This window comes from Protopterus annectens, chromosome 7.part0 (assembly GCF_019279795.1).
Source record: "Protopterus annectens isolate FY-2018-M chromosome 7.part0, PAN1.0, whole genome shotgun sequence".
NCBI classification, from domain to species: domain Eukaryota; kingdom Metazoa; phylum Chordata; order Ceratodontiformes; family Protopteridae; genus Protopterus; species Protopterus annectens.
In genome coordinates this window covers 1,620,041,008-1,620,053,847 of record NC_056739.1, presented here as the reverse complement: position 1 = coordinate 1,620,053,847, position 12,840 = coordinate 1,620,041,008, and the positions used below count along the sequence as shown (strand labels likewise).

Genomic DNA, 12,840 nt, shown 5'->3' with positions numbered 1-12,840 from the left:
AAATTTTTGTTAATTAATGCAACAAATCCATGAATAACATTATGTAGACCAAGAAACTCTGTGTCATTTGGAAAAAGAAGCAACTGGGGAAGTGCAAACATATAAAAAAACCTAGAGATTTCTGAAAGGTATAAAAAAGAAACAGGGGCATGAGAAAGAAAGAAAGAAAGAAAGAAAGAAAGAAAGAAAGATCTGATATGGTGCAATAGTTATGCCAAGTAGCAACAAGTACCATTATGACTCTGTCATTGTTGATGTTAGTGTGAATGACCTGAGATGTACCTCAGTTGACTATATGAAGAGACATGGTTGAGCTCTCTGAGTATCTTTTCCAGACAGGTATGTCCCTGGCCTTGAGCAGCATACTACCCTTACCTAGAATGATGCTGCAGTATAAACAAAAAAATGTCTTCAACAACTGGCTTCGTTTTTTGTGTCATTCAAAAGGGATCCAGATGGGTCGACAAACTTCTTTGCTTTGCCAGAGACGGTTTGGATCTGGCACCTTTAGACTTTCGGCTGATAACAAAGATGTTTGCCTCCCACATACTGCCTTTTTTTTTTAGGCAAGGCCTCAAAAACAATATTATCAACGTGAAATTAGCCAACCAGAACAAAATAAGGCTCATGCTGATAAATACTAGGAGCTGAAAAAAACTGCACTATTTGGAAGCACTTCTATCACTAGAAGATATAGACGTATGTGCAGTCACAGAAAACTGGTTCAAGGCCTCAGAGAGTACCCTGGCCATTGCAAGGCTACAATGCCTTCCAAACCTTTAGACTGCAAAATGAATGTGTGAAAACCAAAAGAATGCTGTGTTTCCATCTATGTTGTTAAGTTCACCTCCAGCCTAGTTAGACTAGACAACTCCATGGAGTTACTCCAAGTCCAGTTTACAGTGGGTAAGGCCCCCATTCAAGTCACAGCCAGTTATAGATCCCCTTCCATGGGTCACACTGACCGTGAAGCATACTTGACCAAACTGGAGACAATCCAAATTTTACCCAACACTCTGGTTATGGGGGATTTCAATTACTCCACCATCCTCTGGAAAACCTACACTACCCCTAAATCGCTAGCACAAAAGTTCCTTGACTCTGTTAATTCAAATGCCCTAGAACAAACATTCTAGATCTAGTCCTCACTAACATGTCAAACAGATGCACTGCTGCAAATGTCAGACACTCATTAGTTAAATCTGACCACAAAACAGTCACCTTCGAGCTGACACTAACACCAGACCTCACAAAGAGTGAAATCAGATTAAAAAACTTCAAGACAAACTCTACCCTCCTAGGCAAAGATTGGGGGAAGGTTTGTGATCAGCTAGGAGGGGATAAGGGAGTGAAATTCCAAGCCCCATCCCAAGCTGGAAAAGGCAACTATGCTGAAGCTTACATTAAAGCTCTATATAATCACTTGCATAAGTGTATAAACTCGGCTGTACCAGAAAGAATCAAAGATAGAGCCCAAACTAAAAACAAGGTGCCATTGTGGATATTTGGATGGCGCAGTGGTAGCGTTATCGCCTCAAAGCATGAGGTTCTCCAGTTCGATTCTCAGCTGGGGTGCCTTCTGTGTGTCCTCCCTGCATTCGTGTGGGTTTCCTCCCATGTTACAAAGACATGTGTCTGCAGCGTTTCTCCCCGGGTCTCCGCTGAAAACTGGCTTCGCTCCAAGTCAGACATTCCTGGTTAACAAATGTTAAATAATAAATAAATATCCAGCATCAAGAAACTTTACAATAAATGCAAAAAGGTGCTGTCCAAGAAAATAACGGCAAGGCTCCAACAATGGAAAAGCACCCTCCTCAGCCTCAACATGTAAATAAGACAACTTGTCAAATTCCCTACGGGATCTTTTGAGAGAAACTAAGCAAGTACAGCCAAAGATAACCATAAGGCCTTTCACAACTACATACATAGCTTAAAGTCGCACTGCTAGACAGGGGTCCAGGGAAGTAAATACTGTGGGAAGAAATAGCCAGGGAATTGTTATGGCTAGGCTTGTATAGATCCTAGGGCCGATAGCCTAGTACCAACCTATGAACCCATGAAAAGGTAGGGCCCAAGCATGTGCAGAACTAGTTACCAACAGAATCGCACACACTGACCCCGCAAAGATAGCAAACCTGCTAGCTGATAGGCTTAGTGACAATTTTACTCTATTATCCCCTCCAAACTTATCACAAACCTTCCCCCAAACTCTCCCCCCACCCTACATATCTGAAGAGCAGCTCCTCAAAGCCTTGTCCAAGGCAAAAAACTCAGCCTCTATGGGACCAGACAACATCCCAGGCTGTCTTCTAAATAGGCTAAAACATGAACTAGCATCACCATTAAGTACCCTTTGCAATCATAGCCCAGCCGCAGGCTTTGTTCCTGCAGAATGGAGAAGAGCAACAGTTATTCCCCTCCAAAAGGTGGCCTAGCAACAGACCCGGAGGATTACAGACTCATAAGTCTGACCAGCCTCATCTGTAAGACCATGGAACGTACCATTATAGACCTCATAAATAAAGACAGAGGTGACCTCCAAACCCTGGATACTACCCCAATTTGGCTGCAAGGGCAGATCCTGCTGATAAATCTGGTGGACTTCATTGAAAATGTGACCAGCGCCATTAATGAGGGCCAATCTGTGCATGCAGCATACCTTGACTTGGCAAAGGCTTTCGACACAATCCCACATTCAGGCATTACTGATCAACTTTACAAACTGAATGTAAACCCCTTCATTGTAAGATGGGTTGCCAACTAGCTCACAAACAGGACACAGACTATCAAAGTGGGTGACTCCACATCAACCAGCAGACCTGCCAGCAGGGTTCCAAGAAGTCAGTGCTGTGCCTGCTAGTGTTTGGTATATACTTCTCAAAAGTTCAGGTTAAATCACACTCAGTATTACAAGCCATACTTGTCTTTTACTAATGTTCATTATAATGAATAATAATGGTCTCTTTTTCGGCTTGATTTTTGTTTTAATTTTAAACCAGCAAGGTTAATCAACATGTATGCCGTGAATTCTGTATGCAACATGTGCTATTTGATCATATGTAACGCCATTGTTATCTTACTTCCACTTTGTATTAAATTGTTCATAGTAGAAAAAAAGAAAGTGAAATTAAAATTTTATTTGAAAAAAAAAAAAAAAGTTCAGGTCAAAACTAAAGGGTTGTGGATGACCAAGTTTGCAGACAACTGCAAATTAGGTGCAATCACTGAATCCCCAAATTTTGCCAGTATACTCCAGATTGACCATTGACTGGTGTATTAGTCAGTCTCAAACTGAATGTAAAGAAATGCATCATCATTCCCTTCAGCACAATGTCCCTTCACACTATCAAATCAACAACAGTACCCTAAGTACCCATGAAGTGGTAAGGGACCTGGGATCACAAGTTGGCTGCAAACTTAACTTCAACCACCATGTGTCTGCTGTAGTAAGAAAGGCTTTCTATGTAGCACACTTTATTAGTAAAGACATCGCCTCGAGAGCAAAAGAGGTTATAATCCCTCTATACTTGGCTCTAATCCGGCCCATAATTGAGTATAACACCCCATTTGGCATGTAACATACAAAGCACCTGCAGCAACTGGAGAAACCTCAAAGGTTTCTAACAAAGAAGGTAAAGGAGCTCTAGCATGTGCCTTGCAAAGGTCGACTAAAGTCCCTGTCACTATAATCCTTGTTATATAGACTTCTTAGGGAAGACTTATGCCTGGCCTACAGAGCAATCCAAGACCCAATTCTAATGAACTTGCTGCATATCAGTAAAGCAAATGGAATTAGGACTACCCATTCCAGAGACCAAAATAATGGCTTGTGACTTAAATAGAACATGCTAGAGGGACAGATGTATCTCCTGGTGACTGCTGCATCTTTGGAACAGGCTACCAATTCATGTGAAACAGAGCACCTCTAGGACACCATTCAAGAGGAACCTGGATGACTGGATGGGGCACCGTAAATACTTACCAGGGATAGTGCCCACATCTGTCCTGGACATGGGCAGTCATCACTAAATACAATCTTGGGTATTGGCTAGCATTTTCATGGGATTACATTGGGATGAAACAGCTAGGCTTAAAATGACCTCTGGGTTGACAGCCTAGTAATCTCCTGTGACCCTATAAGTAGAAAGCCAAACAAATCAATACAAAAAAGCAGCTTCAAATATATTTAAAGAGAAATGCTGGCAAAGGCACCCAGATATGGAAGATTTCACAATACAAGAAAAATAAGATCACAAAACGGAATGTAGAACAGAAGATTAGTAAAGTAGAAGTTAAATAATAGCTGAAGTTATGGAATACCTGCAAAGTGAAGAATTTAGTATAGAAAGTTGAACAAAGGTTATGCTACAGCATGATGGAACAACAAGTCCTCAAAGTAAGGAGAAATAGATGGAGCGAGAGACATCTGAGGCAGAAATTTGTACATGGGAATGAAAAGAGATTTAATATGGTGCAATATTTATGCAAAAGAGAAAGCAAAACTGATCAATACATAAAAGCACCATCAAAGATATTTGAAAAGAAATATGGGCAAAGCCATCCAGATATGGACAATTTCACAATACAAAAATAAGAAAAAAGGGGAAAGAAGAAAAGATGATTAGCAATGGAGAAGTTAAAGAAATAGAAACTGAAGTTAAGGATTATCTGTCAAATGAAGGATTTAGTGTAGAAAATCCAACTCTGGTAACATCACAGACTGCTGGATGTAACATGTCCACAAATTAAGAAGAGAAAGGTGGAAAGGGAAGCATCTGATTACTTGACACATACAGATACTCTGGAGCTTTCAGTAAGAAACCAATACAAAAGTTCAGTTGGGAGTTTCACAGCAAGAGAAGGAGCAGGATACAGTGGAAACTCTGGCACAGTCAATGATACGGAATAATAGGCTAGTGAGTTCCCATATGAAAGAGTAACAGATGACACAGGATGCAGCTGAGGAGAATAGGTCACAATAAAATGTTCAGGAACTTTCTATAGAATGCCTGCAGGAAATAGAGAACAAAGAGTGTGCCCTCAGTTTAGAAGAAAAATGACCTAAAGGAAGAGATGTTTGATTTAACAGAGATGGACAGACATATTAAGATCGATAAAGACATACTCCAGGATTCAATAAAACCTGTATATGCTCTGTGTATAGCCTACACAGAATGTATCTGTGTAAACGGCCACAGTTCCTCACCGGCAACTCTCCATACATATTAATTATGGTGCACTGCTGTGCTGAAGGAGATCACAGTAACATGGACGTTGAATCCGTGTAAGCAGCAGTGCAGAGGGTGTCCCAAAGCTGTGGACTGTCCAGAAAACATCTGGACAGGTGGCAATCACAGGACAGTATTTTAATTTATTTTTATGTGTTGTTTGCATGGTGTAGTGCTTAGTGATACAGAGCTGCGCTTATGCATACACACCTGACATCTGGTATACATCTAAAAATAGAAACGGGAGGTAATCAACTGTACTTCTTTTTGTCTCTCCCTGTTTGAGCGGAGCAGCTCAGTGCTTAGCAATGCTGTCAGACATCTAAAAATAGAAACTGGATGTATTTAATTGCTGTAGTTGTGCTGTGCTTAGCATCGTGCAAACCAGCACAGCTTTGCTGTGTGCCGCTGACAGCCATCTTCGTAGTACATGTGAAGATATACTGCTTCCCTGTACTATCCAAGTGGCTATATAGGTTGAGTCATGACCGACAGTGTAGTAGGTTCTGAGTTTGAGTCTTGAGTAGTCATATGTTTTACATTTATTGCTGTAATGTGTCAGGCAACTGAAACATCAGTTTAACTTAAAATTAAAAAAAATGTTACATGTAGAAAAGCTGCACGATGCTAAGCACTGCTTAATCATGGTCAACATCATTTGCACCTTGATGAGTTACACTTAAACATAGCTTGTGCAAGACTAAGCGATGCTCAGCTTCGCTGAAATGGTTTGTGCAAGTCTGCGTGAAGCTAAGTGAAGCAGCGCTTTTTTGAAAGTTACAGTATGACATGTAAGGGCAGGAATGCAGCCTATATAAAGGCCAATAGGCAGGAATTTCACACCATTCACTGGAGTCTTCACTTGGCTGTCAATATGTCTGGTTGTGTTGCAGAGGAAGCATGCTTTTGGGCACAGAGGTGGGGGTGCAGGATTCCAAAGTGTTTGTTGGACTCCTGGTGAAAAACAATGAACCCTGGTTGCTGCAGGGTGATTAAGAGGGTTCAGAGTGCAAGTCTGAGGCCTGGGATCATTTGGCTAGGGAACTTACCACTTCTACTGGTATCCCCCGCATTGACTGTCATCAACACTACAACAACCTGAAGTGTAGGAAGAGGGGAACCTTGGACACCTGGTTCCAAGAAGCTTGAACTGGGCAGACCCCACAGATATGTAAGTATGTTTGCCAGTACTTTAGAAATACACAAGATGAATCTGTGCAAAACTGGTTTGCTTCTCTTTCAACAGCTGCAGATGAGAGGGCTCACAATGTCTGGTCACATGCAGAACACCTGGCCAGGATGAGGCATGACTGTGGTAAGTAGGGAAACATCAAAGTAATAACAATGCATAACGTAATCTTATAATAAATTAGTTATAGAGTTTGCATTCTTAACACTCTGATATGACATACCTGGGACATGTGACATGTTTAGTAATGTGTCACTGCCTAATTGAAATGGTAAAGCAAGTAAAATCAGGTAAACTTGCAGTACAGCTTACAAACATCAGTTGATGTTGTGCTCTACCAATATTAAGAGTCAATGCAGCAGGCATAAATGTTAATAAACATAACATTGTTTCCCCCGATACTGTATTACATGTCTCCACGGATGTTAGCCCAGCTTTAGCCATCCGTGAAGAGGGAGGAATTTCTAATATGGTGGACATCCGTGATGGCAAGGCAGATACAGCTAATGAACCAGGCAAACATGCCATAGTGAATACAGTTAACTTACAAATTTCTGATGTTATTTCAGTTATCAACTCCCAATCAGTGATAGAACAACTGCCTGTAGTTAGGAGGAAAGTCCTCCCAACAGGACAATTAGAATGAGTGAGCATATCCCTTTCCCCATCAATGAGGTTTACAGGGGAAGAAGAAACAGGTCTATAAGCAGGGGCAGGCAGAAAAGCAAGGTGTCGGGGGAAGAGCATGTGGGCCCGACACAAGATGATGTGGGAAAAAATTCCCAGACAATAGTCTGGAATATCGCAAATAGAATATGGATTACAGATGAAGTGAGTGTCCTTAATAAGGGGCTTTCATTTATACCCTCTGGTAAGAATAATATAACCGATCTAGTCATTGATACAAAGTTTTTGTACATAATATACAGCTTAAGCTAGACTATGGACAACAATTACATACTAGTAGCAACCCCAAATATAAGAAACCTAGTATATATGTTCCAGTACTGCACCCTTTACTACATGCTTTCACTAAAATGGTAGAAGAAGAGTTACACAAATTGAGTGGTGAGAATAATAAGAAGAAATGGTTTAGCAACTTAAGCCAGAGTCAGAGGACTGCCTTAAATACATTGAGAAATGATGATAAAATATTCAATAGACCTACAGACAAGGGGGGACCAGTGGTGGTACTTGACAGAATTCAGTATGAGGAAACCATGTCACAGACGTTAAGTGATGGAAGGTACTATTCTACTATACACATGGACGAAGTGGAGACACACATTAGGAGGATATTTAATATGCTAGAGGATTTACTTATGAGCAGAGTGATAGAATATGATCTATATATATTCTTTATTGTAACACTCCCATTGATCCCCGTTATCCAAGGACTACCCAAGGTCCATAAAGATTCATTTAATCCCCCTACAAGACTTATTGTAGCAGGGAGGGGGATGATCACTAAGCCACTGTCCTTGTATATAGAGAAGCAGCTAAGACCTATAGTGGACCGACTGTCACATATTTTGACAGATACCAAACAATTCTTACTGGATCTATACAGTAGAGTGACCACGCTACCATCAGGTTTGAATTTAATCCTTGTGACATTAGACGTCCAGTCACTGTTTACAGTTATACCCAATCAAGATGGGGTAGAAAGTATACACAGATGTTTAAGAGGAAATACTAATTATACCCTTTCACAAATTGATATGATTTGTGCTTTACTTGAGGTTGTATTAGAAAATAACATCTTTATGTTCAATAATGTAATATACCTCCAAAAGGATGGAGTGGCTATGGGCACTTCTTGTGCCAACAGCTACGCAAACCTGGTGATGGCAGATTGGGAGAAAAAAAAAGTTATTTGCCTTGGATAGTTTCACTGAGCAAGTGGTATTTTATAGATGTTTTGTGGACGACCTGTTTCTTTTGTGGACAGGTTTGGACATTGAATTCCAAGGTTTCTATTAAGAAATTAACTCACTGACACAATCTGAATTTCACGATGGAGAAATCTGACCAGTGGATATCCTTTTTAGATGTATATATAGAGAAGTTACCAAAGGGCTACTCAACATTGGAGTTTATAGGAAGCCTTGCTATAAGAGCTCCCTTCTTCACAGGGGGAGTATGCATCACAGTTATGTTTTTAATAACACAGTGAAGGGGCAGGCCATACGTGCATCATGTTTGACCCCAACACAGACAGGGTTTGAGACAAAACTATCCCATCTATGTGAAAGGTTGGCAGACAGGTTTTATAGTCTGATAGAGATTAATGCAGGTTTTGAGAGAGCCCAGTTGTTGAGAGACAATGTTGTACAACCTTATTTTTCAAACAGGAGTGATCCCACCTGTCTTGGTACAATAGAGTATCCAACCACTTGGAAATCTACAGTCAGAGTATACCTTAACTATACACAGGACATTGGCCCAGTTAAAATGTCTTCCATAGGAATTGGGGAGTCTTAATGGCGGATCCTCAGTTAAGGGGACTAGTAGGTACTGAACCTCATTTTTTCTACAGGAATAAGATGAATTTACAGAGATTATTATGCTATCCTAGAGGTTCTAGTGGTCTGAATGAGCTTTACTCATCTATGTCAGGCCCCAGTGGCCTAATGGATAAGGCACTGACCTCCTACGCCAGGGAATGTGGGTTCGAGTCCCATCTGGGGTGATATAATCTTGGGTCTTTTCAGACTTGCTGGCTGTTGCTGAAGCACCCACCAAGTGGAGAAAATGCTGAGAGAAGAAAGTAGCCACTTTTGAGATTTTAAGTATTTTTTCTGATTTTTTGGTTAAAATTTCTGCATTGCCACCTACATTTTAGCATTTTCCGGCTTGCTAAAGTTGATATTTGTATTAGAAACTGTATTTAGAATACCTCTAGAGCCTGTTTACTGCATTTCCTGTGTTGCACTTATTTTAAAATCGTTTTTTTCTTAAATTTGCATTTTACCTGACTCTGGCCTAGCACTCAAGTGTGGGGTCATTTATTGCACTGTTCTGACTAGTTGCTACTTGTGTATCTCTGTTACCTTTTAACTAAAACAAAAAAAATATTGCTTTTTTCCCACTTTCTGAAATTTAAAAAGTTCAATTACAGATTTGCTGTTCTGAACTGTTTGTAAGTTTCTTGGAGGCCAGTGCTTGCTTGGGCTAAAGGGAAGTCTCTGTGTTCATCAGTGGGAGTGGTAAACACTGAACAGCCTGCCTGCCCCTGTAGGAGTGGTTACTGCCTAGAAACTGTAATTTTATTGGCCATTTTGGGTCAATTCCAAACTCCTTGATCTCTCTCTCTCTTAAAACCCTGCTGCCTCGTGGTTTTGGCATCTTTTCAGACTTGTTGGCTGTTGCTGAAGCACCCACCAAGGGGAGAAAATGCTGAGAGAAGAAAGGAGCCACTTTTGAGATTTTTAAGTTTTTTTTTTTCTGATTTTTTTGTTTAAAATTTCTGCATTGCCGCCTACTTTTCGGCATTTTCCAGCTTGCTATAGTTGATATCTGTATTAGAAACTGTATTTAGAACATATGTAGAGCCTATTTACTGCATTTCCTGTGTTGCACTTATTTTAAAATATTTTTTTCTTAAATTTGCATTTTACCTGACTCTGGCCTAGCACTCAAGTGTGGGGTCATTTATTGCACTGTTCTGACTAGTTGCTACGTGTATATCTCTGCTACCTTTTTACTAAAACAAAAAAAAAACTTTTTTCTCACTTTCTGAAATTTAAAAAAAAGTTCAGTTACAGATTTGCTGTTCTGAACTGTTTGTAAGTTTCTTGGAGGCCAGTGCTTGCTTGGGCTAAAGGGAAGTCTCTGTGTTCATCAGTGGGAGTGGTAAACACTGAACAGCCTGCCTGTCCCTGTAGGAGTGGTTACTGCCTAGAAACTCTTTGGGCTAATCCCTAGCTCTTTCAAGTTCCCTGCCTTATAACCCATTTTTGCGCAGTTTAGCGGGTTTTGCCCATAGCGCAACATCGGGCAGCGCCGTTTAAACTATTCCCGGCTCCACAAAGTCTGCTCTTCACTTTTTCCCTTAGAACTGTTCTAAATCTGAAAGTAAGCACTCCATTTTTCATTCTAAAACCCTGCACTCGATCATATAAGTAATCTTATAAGTAAACACTAACTAAATCACTACACCCTCTTATACTCCTTATAAGTACTTGGCTCCCTATTGGTCCTCTCTGATCAGTCAAAAAACAGTTCCTTATATTTTTCTGGCATGTCCAATAGTCAGTTTCGGGTTTACTCTCCAGTCCAGCTGGTGAATCTGGGAATCTTGAGGCAATGTTACAACTACCTTATGTACACAGACCACCCTCTCCTCCTCCCAAACTCAAATGTTTGAGATGCAACTATATAGCCAAACTGGAGGCTGAGCTCTCTCAACCCAGCACTGGCACAGTCAGTCAGGAGGAGAAGGTAACCACACACACCACTATATCAGTCTCACATAAACCTAACACATCAGCAAACCAAACACATAAACACACAAAAACATACTTGGAGGCTCTAAATAAAAATTTTCCAAAGCAGCAGAGACCTCCAAAGCAGACATCCAAGCAACCTCTACCCCGCAACAATACCCACGTATCACATATTTCACAAAGTCAGTGTGCCACACAGCCACAGACCTTAAGGCTAAATCACACACCTAATACACTTGTAATAGGGGACTCTATTGTCAGACACACTGACGTCCCACTCACCAGACTGAACAAGGAGAAGGTCACTGTAAGCTGCCTGTCGGGTACCAGGATCTGCCACATAACACAAGCACTCAGGTCACTCCAAAGCAAGTATGAATATGACTCCGTTATTGTCCATGCTGGTGTGAATGACCTGAGGCGTACCTCCCTGGACTACATGAAAAGAGACATAGAGGAGCTCTCTGATCAGGTAGCCCAGACCGGTATGACCCTGACCTTGAGTAGCATCTTGCCCTCACCAAGAATGATGCCACAGTATAAAGACAAAATGATCAATTTCAACAATTGGCTAAAGTATTGGTGTCATTCTAAGGGGACTCAGTGTCTGTCAGCCTGGAATGACATGCTCGACAAGCCACGTTGCTTCACTAGGGAAGGCTTGCACCCGTCACCCCTGGGCTTTCGAATACTGGATAAGGCTCTTGACACCCCCATAGTGCCTTTTTTAGGCAAGGCTCAAAAGACAAACCCACCTCCATAGACAACACAAGAAAAAAAAACTAAGGGTAATGCTGCTCAACGCCAAAAGTCTAAACCTCAAGATGAACGCACTCGAGGCTCTTCTCAGTATGGAGAATATCAATATCTGTGCAGTGACAGAGACCTGGTTCAAGGCTCCCGAGAGCACCCCAGCACTACCAGGTTATACCTCATACCATGCTTTTTGGCCCCAAAACTCGGACCGAACCACAAAAGGAGGGGGGGTATCCATATTCATCAAGGATACCCACACCTCCAGGTTAGTAGCACTGCACAAAGCATTGGAGACCATCCATGTGCAACTAACAGTGGGCAAAACTGCCTTTCAGTTTGTAGCCTGCTACAGACCACCCTCCCAAACTCAGGAATCCCTCTCAGCCTTCCTGAGAACACTGGAGAATATGAAGGTCTCTCCAAACACAATAATATTGGGTGACTTCAACTACCCAAACATTGACTGGGAAAACTACTCAAGCCCTAACACCCTTGCCCAACAGTTCCTAGAATTTATAAACTCAAATGCTATGGAACAACTGGTCATCACTCCCACAAGAGGGGTTAACATATTGGACCTGGTCATCACCAACATGGGGACTCTATGTTCCACACCAGAGGTATGTCCCTCATTGGTAAAATCAGACCATAAATTAATCTCACTGGACATCCATATCCCATCCCCACCCCCAGCCAAGGAAATCACGGTGAAATATTTCTCAAATGCAAATTTCACACTTCTCAAAACCGAGGTGGAATCCTTCAAAGCCACCGGCTCAGTGGAAAATACAGCCCAAACAGCAGAATCCTTTACAAATGCATTCTATGGACATCTACAGGAATGCATGGATCGTGCTATCCCAAATAAAACCAAGACTCACTCCTCCAAAGGCAGGAGAAAAGTCTGGTGGACCTCGGCCATAAATAAGCTATACAACAGAAGGAGGAAGCTACTACATGACAGAGCAAAATCCCAAAAAGGAAAGGCATCTCTGATCAGTACTAGCAAGAAACTACGATCCCTCATAAAATTATCTAAGGCCAGCTTCAAAAGTAAAATTGCACAAGACACTAAAGATAATCACAATGCCTTCTTTAGTTATGTCAGGAATCTGAGGGGAAACTCCCAGATATGCTCTGAGTTAGTACAAAATGACAAAAATACACGGATCCCATGGATATTGCCTACATCCTGGCAGACAAGTTCAGTGCAAACCCC

At 41.3% G+C, this 12,840-nt stretch overlaps 1 protein-coding gene and 1 non-coding gene across 2 annotated transcripts in view; one reads left to right on the top strand and one right to left on the bottom strand.

Annotated features, from left to right (window-relative positions):
* Positions 1-12,840, bottom strand: part of ZMYND10 (zinc finger MYND-type containing 10) — a 1,873,846-nt gene that overhangs the window by 1,831,316 nt on the left and 29,690 nt on the right. The gene's annotated exons all lie outside the window — the stretch shown is intronic.
* Positions 9,037-9,109, top strand: TRNAR-CCU. The gene has a single exon. It is a non-coding gene; the product is annotated as a tRNA-Arg (tRNA).